This window comes from Dipodomys ordii, unplaced genomic scaffold, assembly GCF_000151885.1.
Source record: "Dipodomys ordii isolate 6190 unplaced genomic scaffold, Dord_2.0 Scaffold109, whole genome shotgun sequence".
NCBI lineage: Eukaryota > Metazoa > Chordata > Mammalia > Rodentia > Heteromyidae > Dipodomys > Dipodomys ordii.
The window spans coordinates 5,455,235-5,482,257 of NW_012267325.1; positions in this window are offsets into that span (position 1 = coordinate 5,455,235).

The following is a 27,023-nucleotide window of genomic DNA, read 5'->3' on the forward strand; positions in this document are numbered from 1 at the left end:
GTGTATTCTCATACATATTATCAAAAGGTGGGGTGAGGGTACAAAACTTGAGGGAGAAGGGCTGGAAAAAAGTGTAGCAGTGGAGTTCACTGGACACTGATAATGAACTTCTGTATACAAATCATGGGTGGAGATGGGAGAAGGGGACTGGGAGAGAGTGAGGGAGAGGAAAACACTGTACAAAAGGAAATGCTCTTATTAGCTGACTCATGTAATCATAATCCCTCAGAATATCACCTTTATAATAACAATAAAGCAAATAATAATTAAAACAAATATAATCACTGTTATATTTTGCTGTATCTATACATATATAATACATATATAATGCATGCATTGATATGTTAAATTTAGGAAAGGAAGCCAGTTGTGCTACATGCTACATAAGCATGTGCTAAGCAGAAGCAGAAATAAGAGAACTGTGGTCCCTGGCCAGGCTGAGGTAGAATTCAGAGACACTACCTGAAAAATAAAGTACAAGGGCTGAGATATGACTCAAGTGATAAAGCACTTGACTAGCAAGCATTGGGACCTGAATTCAAATCTTTGAAAAATTATAAATTGAGTTAAAAAATGTTGTTTCTGCCTTTAGGGAGAGTAGGGATGTTTGAGTATAAATGTATTCATTTTTACCACAGATATGCTTTCAATATTCAGATTTTATTCTCAATGCTTATACATTTTCAGAACAAAAATAAAAATGAAGCCATCTAAGACCATGTCATTTAAAGTGCCACAAACATAGGACAAAAAATTCTTTTTAATATGATAAGAAATTTGGAGAGGTCTAAGGAGTTTCTAAATGTCTTCAGTTACAACAAGATATCTCTAATATCAAGATGTCCCTAGCACTCAAAGAAAATGTATATTGTAAATACATAGTTTGAAAATACTGAATATATATATATATATACATTTTAAAGTATATATATATTATATATACATATATATACTTTAAAATGTATTTGGACAGGTATATTTTCAAAATATTCATTCAAGATATTTCAGTATTGAAGAAAACTTGCCAGAAAATTCAAGCAAAAAGAAAAGTTACTCTGAATTGTCTAGACAAGAACCTTTTATCTACCTTTCTGACTGAAATTTAAATATCTCTAATTTATCATAAAGCTTCTGAATCTTATATCATTAGGAACAATTCTTTCTTCCTAAAAATGAGTTATTTCCAAGTGACAGTCATTTGTTCTTGAGAACATCACTTTTGGTGTTATCATAACTCCTAAGAAGCCTTCATTCTCTAAATTCAAAATAGACCAAAAGCTATCAATCTACTAATTAGGCTACTACTTTACCAAATGAAAACTATAATATAGTAACAAAAAATACAACACTTCCAGGAATCTTTCTAGATAAGGCAGATGGCTTCCTTCATTATACAAGAGTATAAAAGTCAATCTGGCTTCTTTAATGCCAGTTAATTAATCCACCTGGTTGCCTGTTTTATTTCACTTTAGACATATATCAACAAATTATGTTTTCTTTTAAAATGACTCTATGTTGATTTTCATTGCTATTTAAAGCAATCATTTTAAAATTTAAGATATTAAGCTTCACAATTCCATTTTAAAGTTCCTATATACGGAAGGTACATTCTCCATTTTTTAAAAAAAAATTTTATTGTGAAAATACTGTACAGAGGGGTTACAATTACATGGGCAAGATAATGAGTACATTTCTTATCAAGCATTGTAACCTCCTCCTTTGTTTCCCCTTCCCATCCTCCATACTCCGTTTTTAAATACACATAAAAACCAAGTGATAAAACAAACTGTTTAAATAGGGTACTGGTGGACCCATTGCAAAAATGAGATGTACAAGATGTTATGTCAAAAAACAAACTTTACAACTTTGGTGTGGGAGGAGGGGGGTGAACGGGGCAGGAGTGGGGGGAGATGGGAAGGGGAAACAAAGGAAGAGGCAACAAGGCTTGATAAGAAATGTACTCGTTACCTTGCTCATGTAATTGTAACCACTCTGTACGGTATTTTCACAATAAAACTACAAACTGAAAAGAAAAAATAGTGATGTGTTGTATGATCTAAAAGATATTAGATGCCTAGGGCCAACCAGGAAAACATATGTCAGAACATGAGGTTACACTATATTGGGACTTCAAATGTTGAAATAATGGAGTCTCCTTTTTTTCTTTCTTTTTTTATTTATTCTTTTTTTGGGGGACGGAGGGTGGTGGTGATGTTCCAGGAGCTTGAACTTAGGACCTGGGCAGAGTCCCTGAATTTTCTTTGGTCAGGGTAGCACTGTGACAATTAAACCACAGGTCCACTTTTCACTTTAGACAGACAGACAGACAGAGATTGTTGGATATAAGAGTCTCATAGGCTTCACAGGTTGGCTTCAAGCCCTAATCCTAACATCTCAGAATTTTTCTTTTGATGAACTTGTAACTACTAGTAAAAAAAAAAAAAAAGAAAAAGAAAGAAAAGAAAAAGAAAAGACGGAGTAATCATTCTTACTTCAAAGCAGTCATGGCCAGTAGCAGAGTTAAGAGGAAAATGTAAATTTAGTCAGAAACCAAGTGAACAAAGAGAAAAATCATACTTGTCTTAGATGTCACATTTTAACATTGTAACTACATCTCCAATTTACCACATCCCAAGTATCACACTTCAGACATATTTGAAGTAGTTTATACATTTTAAATCTTTTGAAAAGGCAGAGTAACTATTTATCATCCCTTTTCAAAGAAGAAGATTGAGGCACCAATTGGGTAAACAATTTGCTTCACTTTATAAAACCAGTAAACAGGATTCCCATCCTGGGTGGATGATAACTAGGAGTGTAACCACTTTTGGGGGAAAAACCATTAAATTTGATCTATGATGAAAATTGGAAATTAGTTCCTATTTGTTAATATTTCATGGGGTGAACTCAGTCAGAAAAATTTAGAAATGTGTGTGTTTCTTATGGAACAACCTATTTTCTGACTAGGAGTTTTACTTGACTTATCTACATTGAAAAAAAAATAAATAAAACCTTGACTATCATGTGAGACTGAATGTTAAACCCAGGGTCATTTTAGAATATCTCCATCCACCAGCCAAGGAAAGCCAGGAAGTGCACCCAGATCTGCTTCTCAAAAGATCGCACTGACATTTCAGGAGGGAAGGGTGAAGGGGTTCAGGTGTATGAGCCTGCCTCTCCTGAACCCACACTAGAAAAACCTCTGTCTAGCTCATTCTAACTCCCTTCTGTCTGTTTGCTCTGCATTTGCCAATAGTGGTGGTCATTCTTGACAAACATGACAGACTCTGTCTACAAACTTGTTACAGATTGAATTTGATACCTCCCCTTTTTACATCCCAACTAATTGTTATGGGAATATATACACAAACCATTCTTAAAATAAAATGAGAACAGACCACTGTTAACCCTATCGAGTCCAGGTAAGGAAGAAAATAAACTGAAGCATCATGTCCGTTTGAGTACCAGTAACGTAGCTTATGAAAACAACATTGGGAGCGTGATCCAATAATTATTCAAGAATTATAGGACTTTCATCAAACACAAATCTCTTCACAGTATGTTAAAGATAACTTTATGAAGTCAGTGTGTGTTCAGAGATGCATCCAAATCTATGTAAATTTAGAAAATATTGTTTAAGGACATGCTGCCAATAGATGTCATCGTTACTTGAAGGGGACCAGAAGAATAACTATTTGGCCTACAAAGCAGATGTATAATTCCCATGTTGTAAGTTTTTCTACAGAGGAATGTAAAACCAAATAGAGTATTACAGGATCATATTCTAATGCTCTCTCATTCTCTCTTGCTCTCTCTCTCTCTCTCTCTCTCTCTCTCTCAATTTCTTTAAATAAAAATTTCATGACTGGAGAAAGCGATCTGGTGAATGCAAAGATGAAGACTATTATTTGCCCTCTTCTGACAGTGTCTCACCAAGGTATTTGGAAAGCCTGGTGAGTCTGTTATCCCAACACTTTGTAGTCCCCTCTCAGCGGGCCTTCACCCCCTCTGTGCCAGGTTGCCCTGCCTCTCCTGTGGCTACACTGTTTTTCTCCACTCTCATTTTTATTGAAAAATAAAAGCTAAATTGGAGCTTCAGAATACCTTCCATTTAACTCCTTTAATAAAACAGGAAAGATAAAAGCAAAATAGTCACAGAGAAGTGTTTTTGAAAGCTGTGCCTTGGATATCAGAGATGCAGAAATAAAAGGCTGCTTCAAAAATAGAGCCCACCAGCCTCACTCTGGACCTCTGCCTTCTTCTGCACTAGACCTTCTTTTAGCTTTAATTTTTTATTCAAGGAGTTACATAGGAGACTTGAACTAGTTTGGTTCAAATATCACAAGAAATGAAAATTGGGCAACAGATCATTCTTTCAAATGCATGATTCGTATACACTTATGCCAGATAACTTCATCAGGTTATTTTGTGCGGGTCTTTTGGAAATGAAAATATTATTCACATTATTTTTCTTTATATGGAAAGAATTTGCTTCCACTTACCCTGTGGAAAGATTAGCATTTGTCACCCTGTGCTCCACTGTCAATGCTCATGACATAATGCTGGGAAAAGTCTTACAGCAAGACAAGCAGCTTCTGTTTGTACTCTTCTATGAATTTCCTTAAAACTGTTAAAAATTTTAATACCCTAAGGTTCTAAACTCAGCCATTCCACAGGCATAGTACAGATATTGTTCCAGAACATCTCCTGGAGACATCATTGCCTTATCTGGGTAATCTCAGTTCTGTGTACTAACATTTGTGTTGACCATTGCATGAGAGCTTATCACACATCAACAACTTTAGTTAATAGTATATATATATATATATATATATATATATATATATATACACTAATGTAAGCTGACAAAAAGGTATCACTGTTTAAGAATGATGATAAAAGCTGTAAGATGGATCAGGAAGCATTGTACTCCTAAACTGACATGGTAAATGGAAATCATATTGTTTCTGTTAAATAGGTAGAATGTGAATGTGCACTAAAAAAATGACTAAAGAGCTCCTAGAGGAATGATTGAGTGAAGGCAAAGGACTGATATTCAACTGCAATTCTGATGAAAAATTTAATTTTACTCCTAAATAGGTCATTTGGATCTACAGTGCTCAGTAACTACAAGGGTCTGCTTTATTGTTCCTGTAATTTCAGCTAATAACTTAATGAAGACAGCTTTCAAATGTTCCTCATCTTTTGCCTCTTAATAAAAATGAAATATTCCTTTCTGCATCTCATATATTTAGTATATATGTATGTAAGTATGTATATATGGATGCATATATATATATATACATATGATTTTTTTCAAAAATAGTCACTTCATACTATTCTAACCAATCAAAGAGAAACCAGCAGTTGAGAGTTGCAATGATATTAAGTATGTTTCCCAAGCAATTGATGAAAGATTATTGTGAGGAGACAACTACTTTCTTTCCACGATGGGCAGATTGTAAGGCTTATGCTAAAAGCATTCTAATGGGCTTTAATCAGAGCTGCCTCATTATTGTGAGCATAGTATTAAATTTAATTAAATAACACCTAGTCTACAAAGTACCTCTTTTCATCCATGCCAGCATTTTGCATGACTACATTCAAAATAAGTTTCATAGACTAGGCAAAGAATAAACAGAAATTAATTACAGTGGCTTCATAGGGAAAAAGAAAAAAGGTGGGGAAATTTGGTTGCCTGTCTTTGATCCTATGAAACAATCTCTTCTTTTTAAGTCTACCATTATACTTAATAATTACATAATTTTCCCTAGGCTCCAACAAAAAGCAAAGTAGAATATTTCAACAATGCTAAAATGTAAATAGCTTTATGATTATCTATGGTCTTCAATAAGTGTAACTGATTTGACCCAAATTATGATTCTTAGAAAATCATTTTGCTCCTTGAGGGATTTACTTAATTTCTTGCTTTAATTTCCTTTATCATGTAATCTGGCCAGAGACAAAAGGATAATTTTAAAGTCACTGAATACTACATTATTGTTCAAGTATCCACAGAACACTCATTTTTAAGGAAAATTTCCTTTATATTTTTGAAAATATAAAGGAAATAAGCATAAAATTGTATAGAATATAGTCTAGAGTAGCTTAATTTGATATCCAGTTTCAATGAGGTACTATATATATATCATTACCTTTATTTTCATGCATAGGACATATATACATAATTTTATGTATATATATGCAAAATGCAAGTATAAAGATCTCTCTATAAATAAAATACATCTTCAATTCACATCTCACCAGTTGACTAGGCAAGTACATACTCCGATAGTGTATATGTGTGTGTGTGTATGTGTGTGTGTGTGCGTGCGTGCTTGTGTGTGTACGGAAAAAATGTATGAGGTAATTGTAGACTGATCTTGCATAGTATTAATGTTTTACTTAAATTGCTAAACATTGCTGAGAATCTCATTCTTCAGCACCGAATCTATTTAAACATTACATTATTTATCTCTGACTATGTTCATAATGAATGACACTAGGCATGTCTCAGGACTAACATTTCTCTGCTTAAAAATATTCTGTGAACATATTGTTGAAATATGAAGAGGACAGTGTTAGGTCTGCCCAGGGAAAGTGGCCTCTTCCCTCCCTGCAAAGCTGAGCATACTGCCCCCACCCCTCCCAATGCCACGTCTTTGTGGTCTAGAAGTCTCTGCCAAGCACCTGTGTACCCCAGGTGACTGGCACACCTGAGGGTAACGGAAGGTCCTTCAGGTTAGAGAGTCACTTCTGCTTCTTCTGAATCACATCCTGGACCAACGTGGTCAGGCCTCCTGGGGATAGGGAGGTTTCGTGCTCTGAGATCAAGTCAGCATCCGTTCCCACGCCTCCTCCTCGCCCTCTCCCTACATTAAGCTCAGTCTGTCGGTGTGTAGGGCTCTACACACCTTACACCTGTGCGGGCTGGCAATTCAGATACCTCTAATAAACTTTTTTTGCCAGAATGACCACGTGGCGGTTTCCTTTTGGCTAACCTTACAACAACAAATATAAAATATTTTCTTAAATGTCTACACTTCCTCTTTTCATATTTATTGTATGATAAAGATGACTTAAAAATTTTAAATTTTCCCAAGAACATTGAGGGCAGCCACTTGTTTAGTTTGTATTCAAACCTGGCTTTGAACTTGAAATTTTTCCTCCAATGCTTCCTAACAGCTTGGGTTACATCCATGTGTCACCACACCTGCTTCTGTTTCATGTTTTTAATTGATCTTTTTTATTTTTATTTTGAGATGACTATATACTTAAATGTGTAAGCAAATTTGATATTAATTAAAGCTTTTGTTTTGAGATAATTTTATGCTTGTGTGTATTTTAAGTAATGATATATCATTACAAATAATATATTTGTAGGTTATATTCATCTATAATTTTCTTTTATTTGCCATTTATTTTTGTGTCATAGTATCATGAGTTTCAAAATCAAACTGAAAATGTTTTTACATGTTCTAAGTTTCTGGAAAAGATTACCTAGCATTGGTGTTGATTCTTCAAATACTTGACTAAAAAAAAATTCATTTGCGCATCTGAAACTGAAGATTTCTTTAAAGACAGGTTTGTTGTTGTTGTTGTTGTTGCTTAACTTTATGCCAGTCCTTGGGCTGGGATTCAAGGCCTGGGCACTGTTTCTGAGATTTTTGGTCAAGCCTAGTTTTCTACCACTTAAAAACAGTTCTACTTCCAACTTTTTGGAAGCTAATTGAAGATAAGAGTGTCACAGACTATCCTGCCCCAGCAGAATCTCTTGAGTAGCAAGGATTACAGCCTTGAGCCACCAACGTAAGGTAGAGGTTGGTTTTAAATACTGATTCAGATTCCTTAAAGGTTAATTGATTTTATTTCTGCTAAGTTTGTTTTGTTGGTTTTTATTTACCAGCCCATTTCATTTAAGTTGTACAAATTTGTATATGTAGAGTTGTTTGTGGCATTCATTTATTTCCTTTTGAAGTCATCAAGTTGTATGGTAATAGTTTCTACTATTAGATAGTTTCAGTATGGTCTTCTTGCCCTTCTTCTCAATCCTTTTCATGAGACAATTGACAATTTTATTAAGATCATCAAGGAACAGTAAAGTTATCTCACTAATTGTCGCTATGTTTTATATTGCATAGGTTGTTCAACATCTTTCTATTTGCTGGTTTGGGGGTTATTTTGCTCTCTTTTTTTCTGTTTTGGAGGAAAGAGTTTAGGATTGTTCTAGTCTAGTATGCTGTTTACTTTCTCCATATTTGACTCTCTTCTTACCATTTGCTTGTTGTTGGTTTTGCATCATCTCGTTGGTTTTCTGACCATTTTCTTCTTGTAGGAGATCATTACCACCTAGCACTGATGAATTCTGGCTTTCTTTTTCTTTTTTTCTTTTTATTGTGAAAATACTGTACAGAGGGTTTACAATTACATGGGCAAAATAATGAGTACATTTCTTATCAAGCATTGTTGCCTCCTCTTTGTTCCCCCTTCCCATCCCTTCCCATCCTCCCCCCGACCCCCACCCAATCCTCCCCACCTCCCCTTCCCCCCTCACCAAAGTTGTAAAGTTCGTTTTCGACATAACGACCTGTACATCTCATTGTTGCAATGAATCCACCTGTATCCCTATTTAAACGATTTGTTTTTCCCCTTCCCCTCCACAAATTATACTGACATCAAATACAGTGAAAGCAGGGGTTATACCGTGGGGAGGGACATACATAGCAACAAAGAAATAATCTTATAAATGTGTTAGAAACAATCGTATGAAAGAAAAAAAAACATTTGAATACATATCTTAGGGTTCATTTCCCTAACATCACCTTACCTGACCTTTTCTGTTTGACTCAGACATATACTAGATATTGCAAATAAGGTAAACCATGGGACTTATGTTTCTTTGGGCCTGGCTTACTTCACTTAATATAATTTTTCCAGGCCTTTCCATTTCCTAACAAATGGGGCAATGACATTTTTTCTGATAGAGGCATAGAATGAATTCTGGCTTTCTGTGACAGCACCCTAGAAAATAAATGGGAATAGGGGCTGGGAAGGTGACTCAGTGGTAGAGTGCTTGCCTTGCATGCATGAGGCCCTGGGTTCGATTCTTCAGCACCACATAAGCAAAAAGAAAAAAGCCGGAAGTGGTGCTGTGGCTCAAGTGGTAGAGCGCTAGCCTTGAGCTGAAGAGCTGAGGGACAGCGCCCAGGCCCAGAGTTCAGGCCCCACGACTGGACCCAAAAATAAATAAATAAATAAAATAAAATGGAAATACACAAAAATTTAAAAAAAATAAATGGGAATAATCATTTAGTTGGGCAAAGGAGAAAGGTAAGGATATTAGCTCAACCTTTGCTGACTTTACTCACAGTAAAGCAACACATATTATTAATTATTATTATTTCATTAATATTATTCTAGGTCATCCTTTGCTGATATTACTTGGAGTAGCGTAAATTGTGTTTGTGTGTGTGTGTGTGTGTGTGTGTGTGTGTGTGTGTATCTGTGTTGGTCCTGGGGCTTGAACTCAGAGCGCAAGTACCTTATCTGAGCTTCTGCTCAAAGCTAGCATTCTACCATTTGGGCCATATCTCTACTTCTGGCTTCTTTGATGACTAACTGGCGATAAGAATCCTACAAACTTTCTTTTTCAGGCTGGCTTCAAACCATTATTCTCAGATCTCACTTAGTCAGGATTAGTTAGGATTCCACCCAGATGGGTAACTTAGTTTTTATGGACTAGTTAGCAAGGATATAGTGTATATTGTTTAGTACGTTTTAGTTTGTTAGATTACTCTCTTCATGGTACTTTGAGTAGAGACCATAGTATTTGGGGGATCTTCTTCATCTACACTAGTTGGTATTTACATACCATCCATCATCTTTTTCACTTGCTTTTTTCGTTAAGTCAAATGTAAGCCTGAAGAGAATGCTGATATGTCATTCATTATATTGACTCTCTCAGAGTCTTCCTCTATTTGTCCAGAACTTTGATTTTGCTTCATGGGAGAAATAGTGATAAGTTCTGTCCATCATTCCAGAACTAGTTATTATTTGACTTTTCTGAAAGGTGTCAGAGACCATGCCATGTTTCTTTTGCTAAGAATTTTTAATTTGTTCATCTAATAAAACATGATAGAAATCTATCAGAAATGTGCTGCATAATATTTATGGTTATTAACATTTAAAAATACATAACTCAAAAGTTTGCAGCAATGTGTTCTAACTATTTACTATGGATCAGGCTTCCAAAGAGTTTCCATGGGTACCAGGGAGAGGAGACTGAGCAAGCTGCTCTTCCCCCAACTCTCTCCTAGTTCACCCATGTAAGTTCATCTCTTATCTTGCATTATTCTGGCTTCCAACATAAAATTTTACTTGAAAAAGAAATGTGATGACATTTAAAAGTTCATGATTATCTGATATTTTGAGTTTTCTCATCTAGTTTTGTGAGGGATTCTACCTTCTAGAATATGTTTAAAATGACAATTCTGTCAGTGCTTTCCAGAATGAGGTACTGCTAGTAACAGAGCATAAGTACAGTTCATTCATCTCCTGCAATGAATACTTCAGGGCACTGGGGATTCATGCTAGTATAGAACTGAGGTAAGAAAGGTTGCAACTACCATACTTTGCAAAGAAATTTAAGTAGGATCCTGAGATAAGAATCAGTACTATTTCAAACAGGAAAGGATAACTATACCAACCGATGCAAAAGTAGGATATTCAGCTCTGTTCTCTGAGAAGAAGCAGAAGCAAATTTTTAAGTATTTAATCAAATCATCTTCCACCATTAAGAAAGAAAAAACTGACTATATCATGTGTGCCAAATAACTATTTAAACTTAAATATAAAGAATAAGATTATATGATTTATAACTGCCAGTCTAGATTCATGATAATATTGGTGATCAATGTGTAAGAATGAATTAGAATGATAAGAATTTATTATCTTACTTGAAAACCTTAGTAATCAAACCATAGACCTATTTCCTTTCTACTCATAGATGAAAAAAAGAATTCTCATCACTCTTCTAGATCTTATATTATTCTACATGAAGCATGGTAGCTATGCCTTTTAAATTCAACCCCGGGAGCTGTGGCACAAGATTTACTTAGTGCTGTGTATATTGTGACTCAGAAGACAGCAAATGCCACATTCACCACAAAATACTCCTTTCTATTTTCCTCCCAGAAAGTCTAATAACATACTGAAGGTGTCCGTTAGAGGGTGTGGGTTAGAGTAACTTGAGACATTCTGAACGGACCAATGCTTTTCCTAACTCTTATCAAAAAGCACATGGATAAACATTGAGAAAAGAAGCAAAACACACTAAGTGCATGAAAAATGTTGGCTTCAATTTTTAGCTTGTAAACACTGCATGCGTGCTGCACTCAGATATTTACTAAGAGGTTCTTTAACATCAGCAAAGTATGAGTACTACCTCATCTGAATTGGAACACCCATGGTCATATTCTGATATCATTTTCTACAAATTAAAAGTTTTCAATCTGACTCTCAAATTAAACTCTACAATGAAAAATAGAATGTTTGACACACTAGCAAAACTAAAGAGCTGAGAAAGGTATTTTCTGTCAGAAGTTACCTTGATTTTCTTCAGAAAATTATTTATTTTTACTTATCTTTAACTAGTTGTACAAAGAAAGTGCCATTTAATGAATCAGTTGATGAATACATCTTGATCAATGCCTTCCCTTTCAACATGTTTACCCATCCTTCTTCTACCCACCCTATCCCTAAGTCTTCTTAAATATAAAATTTAGAAATTAAAAAAGTTTTTCTTCATATTGCAACATGATCTCAGAAACATACTAAACAAGCAAACAAATAAACAAATAAAAACAACAACAACAAAGCAAAATGCAATTCTTTGAAGTCCTAATAATGACACATGGTCTGGTTATCCTATATTTTCTAGGATATCACAGAAAAATAGCCGCATATACACTTTTAGTTATCCATAAGTGTAAATGTCTTTTAGGTCTTGTTACCACATATGAGAGAAAATATACCTTTTTGCTTGTCTTGTCTAATATTATGTCCTTTAATTATACGTATGTCTGTATGTCTATATGCATATAGAGGTGTGTCTACTGGCATATTTTTATGCTATATTTTTTAATATCTACTCAATTTTAATATGGTAGGATCCTAAGGTAAGTCTAGTTTAGTGTTTTGAAAAACTACCATACTGCTTTCTATAGCAGCACACCAGTTTACATTCCCAACACCAATGTATGAGTATTCTTTCCCCCCCACATCCTCACCAATATTTATTGTTGCTTGTTTTTTCAATGCATGCCATTCATACGGGGGTGAGATGGAATCTTGGTGGTTTGCATTTACATTTCCTTTATGACCAAGGATGTTAAACATTTCCTCATTTTTCTATTACTAATTGTGTTTTTTCTAAGAACTGTTTAGTTGGCTTGCCCATTTATTATTTGAGTTATCTATTATCTTCCTGCTTCTTTTAAAGGTCTGAATATTCTCAATATGAATTTTTTATTTGTTCAATAGTGGATGAAGAAATTTTCCAATTCTATTGCTTGTCTCTTGGTTCTGATAATTGCTACTTTTACTATGAAAACCCTTTTTAATTTTATGTAGTCTCATGTGTCAGTTCTTGCTCCTATCTTTTGGGCAACTAGAATTCCATTAAGAAAATATTTATCTGTGCCTGTAAAAAACAGGATTTTCCCTATATTTCCCTGTTTAAATCCATTTGGAATTCATTCTTATCCAGAATGAGAGATAGGTGTATAGTTTTAATCTCCTGTAAGTGGATAGTTTAGGTGATCATTTTATAGTATATTAATCATTGCACATGTGATAGGTAAGTGATAATCAGGGACATGTTTCTTCTCTCTCTATGGGTTGGTTAGTGTTCAGTCTCAATTAGTTACTGTGATAATAATTTTGAAAGGAGTATGGTTATGGTAAATATAAAGCTGTAAGTTGTGATGAAATTGTAGTTTAGAAACAAGTAAAACTCTAAGAACTTATTAAACCCTAAACATATCAGTACATATTTTACAGACTCAAGCATGCCCAGGTATCTGAACTCTGAAAATAGCTATATTCAATGGCTATTTGATTTTTGCTGGCAGTAAGTTCTGAATAATTTTAAATCAAATTGTATTATATGGTTTCTGTTCTATTCTAGTCTTTATGATGAATATATAAACCTTGAATACTATCACTTTACAGTATAAGTAATCCATAAGAAAAATAACAGTGCATGTTTGTTGTTAATATTCTGGTGTTCTCTCTGATTCTCGAGTAGTGGGGAAAAGTTAAACTATAAAATTAACTTCTTAGTTCTATTATTGATTAAATTGTCTTAATATTTTTTAGTGACCTCATTGAGAAAAATCCTACATTTATTCATTGTCAAAGCTACCATTGCTGATATTTTGACTTGGAATTTAGGTAATCATTAATAGGAACACTGTGCAATACAAAGTAGTAGCAAAAGAAGCAAGACTAGAGATAGAATTTTATATCCACATGATGTCAAGCTGAACCTTTTCCTGAGGAGACAGGGAGAATTGGAGGATATGAATTCTTGGACTAATATTTCCCTTGTATTTTCAATATTATTCTTCAGTTTGGAGAATTAAAAAGAGCCTACTGTTGCAATTTCTATAGATAATATATCTAGAAAAGATGCCGAGAGAACATCTTTGTAATAACATGTAAATAAATACATATTAGAAGAGAAATGTGAGATAAGCATGCATTTTTCAAGTCAAATAACCATCAGAATATAAGGAAAATACATGGAAAGTGCCTTCAGAGTGAGGTATTTTCCTACGAAAGGAAAATAGAGTTAAAAAATAAAATTAAGTGATCATGCTGTGCTGAAAGGAAGCTATGGGGAAGAAATAAATAAAAGGCTAATTGGACAGAAGAGTAGCAAGAAACCAGGGAAACTAGATTTTTTTTTGTTGCTTGGGGTATTTTGTTCCAATAAATTAGAAAGGTGTAAATTGCATTCCAAATTGAAATTCAATCAACTACCATAAATAGAAATAACAAGTACATATTGAGTACATATCTACCTACTCTTTTTTATCTGTAGAACATGTAGATTTCTGACAAAAGGAGCAGTTATCAGCGATCTTTCAAACAAATCCTTTCAAATGCAAGTAGTTTTCAACAAAATGTGAATATGACAGATTTGAAGAATTGATGATATATGTTTTAAAATTACTGCTTAAAAGAATGAAAAGTGAGAGTTTTCCAAGGACTTGAGAAAGAATTAAAGTAGCAGATAGATTTTATTACAAGCCAATTGCTAAAGAGCAGATAGCTTGTAGATTGGGGAAAAAAATAAAGTTGTTTTTTTTTTAAAGTGAGTAAAAAAAAGATTTTTTTTTTAAAAAGTGCTCTTATCTGTAATACTTTGGAGGCTGAGGGCAAGAGGATTGTGGTACCAGCAAGACATAGCAAAAAGTCCATGACACTCTGTATTGATGGAGGAAAGCTAGAGGTGTTATGACTTCAGGAAACCCATGGTACATTGTCACTCAGATGCATCCTCAGGGAGAAAGTCATACCCTATCCAAAAAATTATCCATCAGAAAACAGACCATATGTGACCCTAGTGGAAGAGTGCCAGTTTAGCAAGCAGGAGGCCCTGAGTTCAAATGCCAGTGGCACATCCCTTCCCAACTCTCAGCCACTTTTTTATTCCACCCAGGAGTATTTTCAGTTCCTTCCCAGAACCTAAAAGTTCTTCTGTGATACTTTTCCTAACTGCTCTCAAATATCCTGCTTTATTATTTTTGGATACTGAAGTAACAGTTTCTTATGTCTGGTGGCTTAGAGATCATTCTTTGTAACATTCCTTGCTCACAATAGCAGTTCTGTTTATTTGTTTCCGTTTTAGGTTTCTTTCCTCTTTCAGGCCTCAGTGGATGTACAGTTTTTTTCTAAAATCATGTGTAGATACCTAAGTGGTCTGACCATAGGGTCTTGGACTCTGTCTGTACAAAGAAATTCTATGTTATAACAACATTTTTTGTTTATGTATCTGTCTACTTCAAATTGCATGCTGAGATAGAAATCTGAGTGCCTAGCATGATGCTCACATTATCCAAAGCATGCATGTAGGTCTGATTAAATGAATTCCTCTAAGATTATTATTCATTGTCTTTAATATTCAGGTGCATTCCTGTTTCCAAATTCTGTCCAAAATGAAGATTTTTAAAATAATTATCTATCTATCTACCTACCTATCTATCTATCTACCTATCTGTCTATATTTGTCAGAGCTCATCAAATTGAACACTTAAATAGACATGTTAGTTAAATGCTACACAATTGTTTTCAATGTTAAAAAAGTTACATGAGACAATAACAATATTTAGAACAATCTGATTATCAGAATAATTTTTAAAAGTTGAATAATGAAAACAGTATAACTTGGAAAAATACTGTTTGGAAATCTAAGAGAAATAATTTTCATCTATAATTTTGACAGTTTTTAATTGAAAGTTACTATTTATTGATTACAAACAATTCAGTATACAATTATTTTTTTGGGGGGGGTCCGGTCGTGGGTCCTGAACTCTGGGCCTGGGTGCTGTCCCTGAGCCACAGCACCACTTCTGGCCTTTTTCATTTTGCTTATGTGGTGCTGAGGAATCGAACCCAGGGCCTCAGGCATGCAAGGCACGCGCTCTACCACTGAGCCATCTTCCCAGCTCTACAATTATTATTTTTACTGTTTCTCCAATTAGCCTTTTCCTACTTTAAATACACAAAGTTAGAGTCCCAGAGTATATAAGAAAATTAACCTATATGCCATTAACTACAGTGGCAGAACTAGAAAATAATACAAATCAAGCTGGCTGCTGGTGGCTCACGCCTGTAATTCTAGCTACTCAGGAGGCTGAGATCTGAGGATTGCGGTTTAAAGCCAGCCCCAGCAGGAAAGTCCAGGAGACTCTTTTTTTTTTTTTTTAGGCCCGATCATGGGGCCTGAACTCTGGGCCTGGGCGCTGTCCCTCAGCTCTTCAACTCAAGGTTAGTGCTCTACCACTTGAGCCATAGCGCTACTTCTGGCTTTTTTCTTACGTGGTGCTGAGGAATCCAACCCAGGGCCTCATGCATGCAAGGCAAATGCTCTACCGCTGAGCCACCTTCCCAGCCCCTCCAGGAGATTCTTATCTCCAATAAATCACTCAGGAAACCAGAAGTGGTGTTGTGGCTCAAGTAGTAGAGTGCTAGCCTTGAGTTGAAGAGCTCAGGGACAATGCTCAGGCCCAGAGTTCAAGCCCCACCACTAACATCAACAAAAAATGCAAATCAATATTATTCCAAAAATACTTGAATTTCTTTTATGGAAACTTATAATCTTTGTAAGTGAATATTTTCTATTCTTTGAGGTGATGCATTGGCTTCTGCACCATCTGATTTTAACAGCAGCTACAGTCATAAAATTATTTACATTAAATTTCCTTGTACTTTTGAGATTTTTTTTCTGCTTACTCACATACTTTGAAGTTTCCTAAATTTCAGCATTAAAAATTCCCTCATACGGATCAGAGATGATGATTGAGACAACTGAGTGAAAATTGTAAATTATAAGATAATCTTGAAGAAATATACCTTCATCTCTTTTAGGTAGAGAGTATAACTTGAGCTTTCCTAATCAAGGGATCATAATAATAGTTGTGCTTGAACAGATTAGAATAATTTCCAATTAACATACCAAAGCCTTTTCCAAAATCCTGTTGATTGAAGCTCCTGTGCAGACTTCCTTCTATATGAAGACCCTATTTTTAAATTTTAATTTATATTTTAACTTGAACATTATATTTTTTAACATCTCAGTTTGGAAATTCTTTGTGGAAAATGAAAAATAAAAAAGATAAAGATAAATGTGTCATAGAAAAATTTCAAGAGTTTAACTACAGCCAAAAACCAGAGAAAGGGGAGGCTTTGTTGTTGTTGGTTTTTGTTGATGTTGTTGTTGTTTTTTTAAATCAGAGGTAGTAATTAAGAGACCTCAAATCTGGAGTGATGCTAAAGGCTGGTGTGAAAAGTTTTGCCCTATAGAGTTGAAAGAGAATTCATATGTATGACTAGTTCCAAGGATTCCTCTTGCAAAAGATAATATTTGCAGTAGGGGATAGAGGAAAGCCTCTTTTATATTAATTTCTTGAGCTGCTTGTAGCTAGAGCCATCCCCTCTGCTGTTCCCTGTCACTTTTGGAGGTCTTTGAGCCAAGCCCAAGCTGCCTGCCTATCCCAACAGTGGTGTTTCTCATCAAAGAACCGTTGCCACGGCCTCTCAGTTCTGTGCAGGAATTGCAAAGCCTTTGAAATTGGTGCAGCCCTCACTGCACAGCTAGTAATAAGCATTAGAGAAAAACATGCAGCTCATTTGTTTAAAAGTTCATTGGCTTCAGTGTGATTTAGACAGATGTGAGGTAGGTTTTGCTTAGTGCTGTCTGGCCCCATGGCAATAAGGGGCTAGGTCGCCTTTCAAAGAGCCCTCAGTCCATGCCCATTGCTGAGTTCCTGCAACAATGGGGCTTTGAAAAGAAAAAGAGAGGAAAAGAAAAGAAAGGAAAGGGAAAAAAAGAAGAGGAAAAAAGAGAAAAAGAGCGATGACACCAGTGGGAGAGGTTGACAGCTCAGTCCAAACTCAAACAGTCCTTCTAGTGTCCAGGACAGAGGTGCTCGCATGAAAGTAGGTTGAGGTCTGGGTTCAGAACAGCCCAAAGAATTAATTTAAAAGAATTTCTCCACCCATTTGCTATAAAGGCAGCAGCAGCCACTGCTCCGATAAAAATACTTCCCACATCACAGGGCAGTTAGCCATGTAGATTCTGCCATATTCCCAGAGAATCTTATTTGGGAGAAATACCTCTGAGAAATAATAGATTTTAGAGTTACTGTCTACCAGGCACAAATAATAAACAAAAGCCATCCATGATTTTCATCAAATAGAGAATTTCCATTGAATAGAGGATCTGAACAATCAACACACATTATTAAGGACAGTTTATTTCCTGCAGAAACAATCCTCTTTGGAAAGAGGCATGTGTTTATTAGTCATGATGCGTACTGAGTAACAGACATTTCGAGATGTGAAGCATGGGTAAAATCAAGATATGTTTTTGCTAGCCTGTGCAGACATATTGATAGTGCTGGGGTATGATGCTAATTCCACAAGCAAATGGATCTATTGTTATGATCCTGCTGAGAGCTCAGAAATTGCTTTTATATTTAAAACCTTATTTTGAGAGCTGTCAGGCAGCAGATAATACAAATCCAGTTAAAGTGTGTCAGAGATTTTTGAAGTAAATCTGAGCAGGTACACAACAATAAACTATAATGCCTATAATATGTAGGTCTGATTACTTAAAAGCAATTTCTAGATCTTCCTTTTAAACCACACCAAATGTGTGTACATAGAACAACTTTTCAATTTAACTACTGGTAAACCAAAATAAAGCTTCAAATAAATAAAGAAGGTAATTAGAAGAGAGTTGTGGGAAGACAATAATTTAATTTAGAACTTCAGTTGCCACATGACTATAATTAAATGGTTGTGCAGTGATTTGAGTGTGGCCAAATCCAGTGAAAATTTAGTCATGCACTGAAAGGTTTTTAAAAGGATAAAATTTGAACATATCTTGAAAATTCAACTCAACCATTTGTGCAAGTTTGCGTGCTGTAGAATGAGGTGACATTTAAGTGTAGTATGAAGTAGGCAAGAAATCTTAGAGTTGAACCAGTACTTCCAGCCCTGTCTTGATTGCCTACCAGTTAAATAACTTTGAGTAATGGGTAACTAGCTGCAGGATGGATTGATCAAAAGCAAACTCTGAGATAAACCATCATATGCAAGACATTTGTAAAATGGTAACTTTGTGATGAACCCTTCTGGAAAAGAGGGGAAAGAGTCGGGAAGGAACAGAGAGGAAATCAAGTTTTAATCCTTCTCTGATTAAAATCTCTGAAGAGCACACACAGAGCTCTTTAGTGATGCTCATACCTCTACATTCTAGCAACTGTCAGTCTTCAATGAGCAACACTGAGGGAAGGGAAGGTTTTTGGATATGGAGCTCTTCTCAGCTGAGAAAACCCTTGAGGGACTAATTGTTGAAGATTGTCTGCTGTAGGAACTTCCAATAGTAAGAGATATGGGCTAGGGATAAGAACGTAATATCTTCTATAGTAAGTCTCAGGGAGGTGGTTTTCAATGACAATTTTGCTACTTTAAAGTTCATTCTGTTGAACAAAATGGCTGGAAGTACTGTAGATTTCAAAATAGCACATTACTATTTGAATAGTGGTGTAGGAAATCATAACTAATTGTATAAAATAATAAGTGTAATATTAATGTTACTAAAATATCCTGAAGCATACTAGGTATAATCATGTGGTAATTATTAACCTCTATTACATAAAAACAGTGCAAATGGAACTAAGCAGTGGGTTAATAGCATTCCAGATTTAAGTAGTTGTACCATTACTAGATGTAAAGCTAAGTCTCAGTTCAACATATTCAATTATGACGGTTGACAACTACTTTTTTTTTTGGTGTTGTCAAGTATTGCAACATACACAGTGATAGAAGAATTGTCACTAAATAAGTCTGTAAAACTTCATGGGGACTTGTCATTCCTTACACCAAGGGTTACTATATTTTACTGTTTTATCCATTGTTTAAGAATATGGAGATATTTGCTGATATTTTTAACTATGAAATAAGGAGCTTCTCTATTTTTAAGTGTTGATTCCTCTAAAGACTTCATTATCAGATAGAGCACTATGAAAGCAAGTTATATATACATTATGAAAACAAATTATGTAGATTATACATAATTTGCATATATAAAAGCATAATACATATACATGTATGTATAGATGCATTTGTGTGAATGTATGTATACATACAAATATACATATGGTGAGACTGAGTCAAATATATTAAGACAATATATTGGTCGTGTTTCTGTGGCAATAAGAAAATGCTTGAGAAAATTAACTTAAGGAAGGACAGATTGATGTTAGCGTGTGTTTTCAGAAGTCTCAGCCCATGGTAGCATGGTAGTTTGAGCTTCACTATGTAAGGGAACACATCATAACAGAAGTTTCTAGAAGAAAATTGCTCACTTTGTAGAAATCAGGAAGTATAAGAAGAGATGAAGGGTCAAGGTCCTAATATATCAGTCAAGGGCAAAACCCCAACCACATTATTTTATCTAACTAAGTTCTCCTGACACTGCTATGATCTGATGACCAAAATTTAACCTATGGGGTTTGGAAAACAATTAACAAACATCCCAATAAATAATCCATACAAAAAGCATAACCAATATTTACCCTCAATGTCTCAGTAGCATAGTATTTTTTATGTTTGCTCACTGAAATTTAAGCCTTGTATTATATTTATAGAAATGATCACTTAAAAATATAAACCCACAAAGCTACAACATACCCCAATAAGAATTTAATATGGTCATGTCCAGATTCAGAGAAAAAGACTAAAGTCTAATTCATATATTCCTCAACCCCCCCCAATGAAGTTGAAACATTATTATTAAATATGCAGAAAGGTTTTATGTATTGTGTTTTAAGGACAAATTTGAACTTACTACTTTCAAGGTAAAGCAAAATTCTCAATGAAATGTGTGATGATTTTTTTTTTTGTCGGTTGTAGGGCTTAAACTCTGGGCTTGGGCACTAACCCTCAGCTCTTCAGCTGAAGTCGAGCACTCTACCACTTGAGCCACAACACCACTTCCGATTTTCTGAGTGGTTTATTGGAGATAAGAGTCTCGTGGACTTTCCTGCCCGGGCTGGCTTTGAACCGTGATTCTCAGATCTCAGCCTCCTGAGTTGCTAGGATTACAGGTGTGAGCCACTAGCACCAGGCTTGATAATTATTTTTATAGTCATGTTTATCACAAAATTCATCATGTCGAATAAATTGTTTACAATGATAATATTCTCCAGCTGCTTCACAACTTCAAAACCCCAGCTTTCTCAGTGTTTTATTACATGTCAAAAGCTGAAGATTTCTTTGCATAATCAAAGATGTTTAGATTTTTTTCACTGTTACTATTTTCATTTGCTTCTCCTGAAGTTTACATCATTATTTTATCTTGACTAATGTAAACATTTTTTTGACTGAGTCAGAAGAAGATGAAACTATTTTTGTCAGCTAGCTCATAATTAGGTTTAAGTCAACTTCATAATTCTCAAAGCAATTAACATAATCAAAACAAGCATGTCTTAAACATCAAAGTTTAATAATAACAAACACTTTTGAAAGGACTTTGTAGATGACTTATCTCCAATATGAAACTATAGAGGGAAAGACAAATGATCATACTAAAGATGAAAGGAATCCAAGGAAACATATTCAAAATGAAAAAGCATGGAAGGAACAATAATGATAGTTTGTTCAGTGCCAGTAATTCATTCACCCCCAAATGTGAGCATATTGTTTGGAACCACCTATTCTTCATAATCCACCCAGGTGCATATGACTGATGGTAGAACACTATGAAAAGACGAGTTAAATTGAATTTAATCATGAAGCAACACAACATAATCTTGACAACTATCCACAAGACTATGTCAGTATATTAATGTAGATTAAAATTTGATGGTCCCTTAATTTCAGAATGATATTTGAAAAAATGTGGAAGATATTATCAACATAATTGATATCAAAACAACGCAAGATCAAGGGATTTATTGCCCTGATCAATTCATTAATTCAGTATCACTTTTCTTTCACTAAAACTATTGTATATTCTAGGTTGCCTATTACTGAGAAAAAAAGTCCAACAGATCTAATTCTTTGAGAATGTCACAAGTTACAGTCTTTCAAGGTATCTACTTATGATATAATGATTACATATCCTTGACTTTGTTATGGAAACATTAACAATCTCTTTTATAGCAGGAATTACAGAATCTGAATACTGTAGAGATGGGCTGATATAAAGAAGGTCCTAGTTATTAGTTAGAAACTAATCATTTGTGTGCCATGAACAGCATTTTCATAGAAATCTCCTCCTACCTTCTTGGGGAAATTTTCATAAACATTTTAACATACTAAATTTGATTCTACAAAAAAATACTTAAAGTACTCTTGAAATACACTTTATGAAAAAGTCTCTGTTATTCAAATGGCAGAGATTTGTCTCATTCATCTGTGCTAAAGACATATTTTCATCAATTGTGAAATAAAGGGACTTGGGTGAAATAAAAGGACTGCAATATTTTACAGAGGTTTTTATTTCAGAATATTGTTCCTTAATTTGAGTGACAAAAATTCTGTAGTCCAACATGTAATTTGGACTACAACATTTTTTTTATTTTTATTTTTAAATTTTTATTTATTTTTTTATTGTGAAAATACTGTACAGAGGGGTTACACTTACATGGGCAAGATAATGAGTACATCTCTTATCAAGCATTGCAGCCTCCTCCTTTGTTTCCCCTTCCCATCCCTTCCCATCCTCCCACATTTTTATAAGCTTCAGTGAATGGTACATGGAGGTCTCATTTTGACATGTCCATCCAGGCATATACACTCTACCTTGATCAGACTTACCAGTCCATTTGTCTCCCTTGTCCTTACAACAACTTACTTGCCTAAACAAGCTTCAACAAGCTTCAATTTTCCATTTCCACATATGCATATATAAAGTATTTTGAACATATTAATCACCTTCCTTCACACTGTCCTTCTTCCTTCCAATAGTATCCATACCCCAGATAGGAATTTAGTTTCAGTTTACATTCTTAGTATGTAATTAAAAGTCTTGAAGACTTTCTCTCCAAATGTCCTAGATAAATTCAGAAACAATGTTGCTTAAGAGATTAACTTTCAAAATGAACTGACTTCGGATTTTAAGTGTCTTTCATATTCTCTAACAATGATTTTATAATAATAATAATTTATATCACAAATGGCATTTAACAACTGTTTTATACAATTCAAGATCTTAGTAACAATTAAAGCAGACTCTGATCTAATCAGTTCCAGGTATTAAATTAAGAGAAAACTTTTGCCTCCAAATCAAATAGATGAGGAAGTTGCTGGCTGCCTGACAAGGCTGCACACATCACTAAATATGCAAAGCTAGATGGGGAAATTTTGCATTTTGGATCTGTAGACAGTAGCAATTGAAGAATGTTTATCACTAATGAAGAGCACTGGAACAGCTCAAGTTAATTAGCATTTATCCTTCCTCCTTTGCTGAGTCCCTCTATCATGCTTCATTCAGCATTAAGTCTAAGCATGTTCAATTAGGAGTAAAAGTGAAGCCTGAATTACCTATCCTTGAGAAACATTGGCAGCTGAACGCCAGCTTTCTACATTCATTTGTCAGCATCAGCAATGTATTCCCAGAGGTATCATGTATTATCTGTTTAAAAACATATTTTTTATTTAGAAATTAAAGTTATGTGATAATTCACAAAACAAAATACAAATCTATCACTACCAACCAATGAAATAAAGTAGTTGACTTTTTTTCTTTTACATTTTTATTCCTCTCTACTAACACTTTAATACATTATGGCTATAAAACAATAATTTTAAAATTACTATTTCTATAATTAGGTTGTTTCTAGAATGGAAATATGCTGTGTAGGATGAAGTATTTTAACACTCTGTGAAAGGACATCCTAATCCATTTGAGTGGTGTGAATTGAAACCAAAAATGTTTGTCAAGATAATTCTTACTATTGCTAAACTCTTTTATTATATTTTTCTGCTTTAAATAATAGGCAATATTCCCAATTTACTTATATATACAAGAAAGCTCAAATTTCTAAATCTCATCTAAAGTAGAACTAAAGTAAGATACTTGCCTAATTGTTTTATTCATCAGTTTTTAGGAGGGGCAGCACTAGGGTTTGATTTCAGATCTTTGTGCTTGCTAAGCAGGTGTTCTACCACTTCAGACAAACTTCTATCACATTTTCTCTAGTTTTTGTCATATAGTTTTCCATTTTGTCTATGCTGACCTGGAATATAATCTTCCTATTTATACTTCCCTTAGTACCTTGGATGACAGACATATACCACTATCCAGCTTTTTATGTTTATATGAGTCTCACAAACTTTTCTGCTTATGGTAACTTTGAACCACCAGCCTCCCACTTCCTGAATATCTAGATTTATAGGTAAGAGCCACTGGCACTAGGCCATTTATTTATTCTTAAAATACTGCTGTATATCTCTATGCAGTGTAATTATTTATTTTGTGTCACTTAAGAGAAAAATTATCAAATTGTTAGGCTCATTGAGTGTTATATTTTTCAGTTATATTCTTTCTGGGGAATTCCTTTTCAACACATTTGCCTGTCTCCCGAAGCAGGAGACTAAAAGAATGCATGACAGTAGTTTTCTCTAGAAGAAACCACTTGGAGTTTGCTAATTTTTATATAAAATAATACCAATGTGATGCATACAGTGATAAAGCAAAAGAGAACAGTACTTTACATTTTAAATGTAAGTACTTTAACTTATATTCATGCTTCATATTCAATAGTCTTCCAAACAATGACAATAAAACCCCCTGCCTGGGACTTGCATTACATTATACATATATAACATTATTTACATACATATATATGTACACATATATCACATTGTATAACATCACAGATACTATTGAATATCATGAAAAAATATGTTACATCATGGAGAGAAGTTGGATTACTAGTACTTAACTTAGTCCCATTGGTCTCCAATTCTAAGGAATGATACAATGATATTCTGGAAACCTGGAAGTCAGCCTGTTTGTGAGAATAATAAAAAAATATACTTTGGTCTATCCTTTCATTTTCTAAAAAAAATATCAATTTCTCTGAACCAAAAGATGTCATTCAACCACTTTTATAGTTGAGTAGGTTGAAAAGAATCTGCTTTAACCTACTTTAAAATATGTGTTATTGTCTAGTCCAGAGAATTTTCCCCTCATTATCACCTCATAAAGCAATGATGAGAGGAGACTAGGCTTCTTGTCCTAATGCAGTTGTAATGAAGTGAAAGTTTTCTGGTTTGCTGTTGAATTCTTCCACTTGAATTTTGAAACCCATGCCAAAACACACTGTTGCTTACATATTAATGCATTTTTCTTCCCCAGAACTTAGATTTTAGCATTTACAGAGATCGAATAAATCAAAGAATTCTTTTTAAAAAGGACTGTGGTAGCTATATATTGTATACATTAACAAAAATCACAAAAAGAAAAAAAGAAACTTGCTGTTAAGTTTCAAAATGTCTTTATAATGGTGAGAACTTTAATCAGACTTGATATAAATACTTCAAAAAATAGTAATAGTGGTTCTTTTACTATTAGTGAGCATGTGATTTTTTCAAAGAAGTTAAATATGGTGTCAAATACAAAATAATGCATTTGTATGTGTGTGCTGGTACTGTTGCTTGAACTCTGGGCTTTGTGCCCTGGCATGGTGTTTTCACTTACGGCTGGTTCGCAACAACTTGAAACATATCTCCACTTTTTCTAGTCAATTTGAGATAAGAATCTCACAAACTTTCCTGCCTAAGCTGACTTTGAACCCACATTTTTAGGTGAGACAGGGGGCCAAACAAATTGCTGAACTTTTAAGAAGCTACAGAGTATGAAAAGAGCCAGGCTCTAGTAGCTCACACCTATAATCCTAAATACTCAGGAGCTCAGGAGGCTTAGACGGTTCAAAGCTAACCAGGCAAAAAAGTCCAGAAGATCCTTATCTAGAAATGAACTGTGGCTCAAGTGGTGGAATGCTAGCTTCAGCACAAAATATCAGGGAAGGAGCCCAGGCCCTGAGTTCAAGCCTGAGGACTGCACCAAAGAAATAAAAATAAAAACAAACAACTATAAAAACAAGAGACAATATTTGTTGTCTAAAATCTATTTGAAATTTTAAGTAAACCCTAGTAGAAAATTCCTTCTTACTGGAAAGGGTGAAAATACTTTTGATCTTATCCTAAAACATATACATCAGTATGTCAACATGTGTCTAAAAAGCCATAAAGATTAATCATAATCATTTTAAAGTATTTAGAAAGTGAAACCAACTCCTAAAAATACTCATAATCTCCTACTTCAAGCACAAGCAATTTCTGTCCTATAAATTTTACAAATTCACCATTAGTGGAAAAATTTTGTTCCATGTAACTACCACTTACGAGCTGCTGGAGTCTTCCTTTAAAACCACACAACCACACACTAATAAGACATATGAACTATGGTTCCAATAGTCATGGCACAAGAACTTGTACAATACTGAAAATAAATATTTTTTCAATTAGGAAAAATTAAAGATATTTTAACTATACAAGATTATGAAATGCATGCTTTCTTTTATTTATATCAGTATTTGTATTCATGTTTAGGAAACAAATAAAAATGCAGAAGAAAATAATAGCCTCAAGAGAGATAGATTTTAATTCTTTTTCTTGGAAAAAGAATTCTGTTAATCTTATCGTCGTCATGAATGAATACCATTTTATTGTTAAAGATTCCTTATAAGTGCCGCATGAGTGTATATTGCCCAATTTCTACCTTTAAATCTAAAAATACATTATCTGTTTTGCTTCCATAACAAGTATTAAATTCACTTATTATCTTGTGCATAATTAATAAGGTATTCAAGTTTTCCATGCATAACTTTAAAGGTAAGTAAAAGCTATTAATATACGGGACCAATGCTAAAATAATTTTGTGATTTAATGTTCAATCTTGTATACAAATTTTGCTAACTGCTTCCAATAAAAAATAGATTTGTTCCAAACTGATTTTGTTATTTCCATCAAATTCATACAATAAAATGATAGATGGAAAGTCATCTGTGATGTAGTATCATAAATGGTGTGTTGTATTTACTTTAAAAATCATCTGGTGACAAAATAGACCACATTTTAGGCCACAAAGCAAACTTGTCTAAATTCAGAAACATTGAAGTTATACCTTGCATCCTCTCTGACCACAAGGGAATAAAATT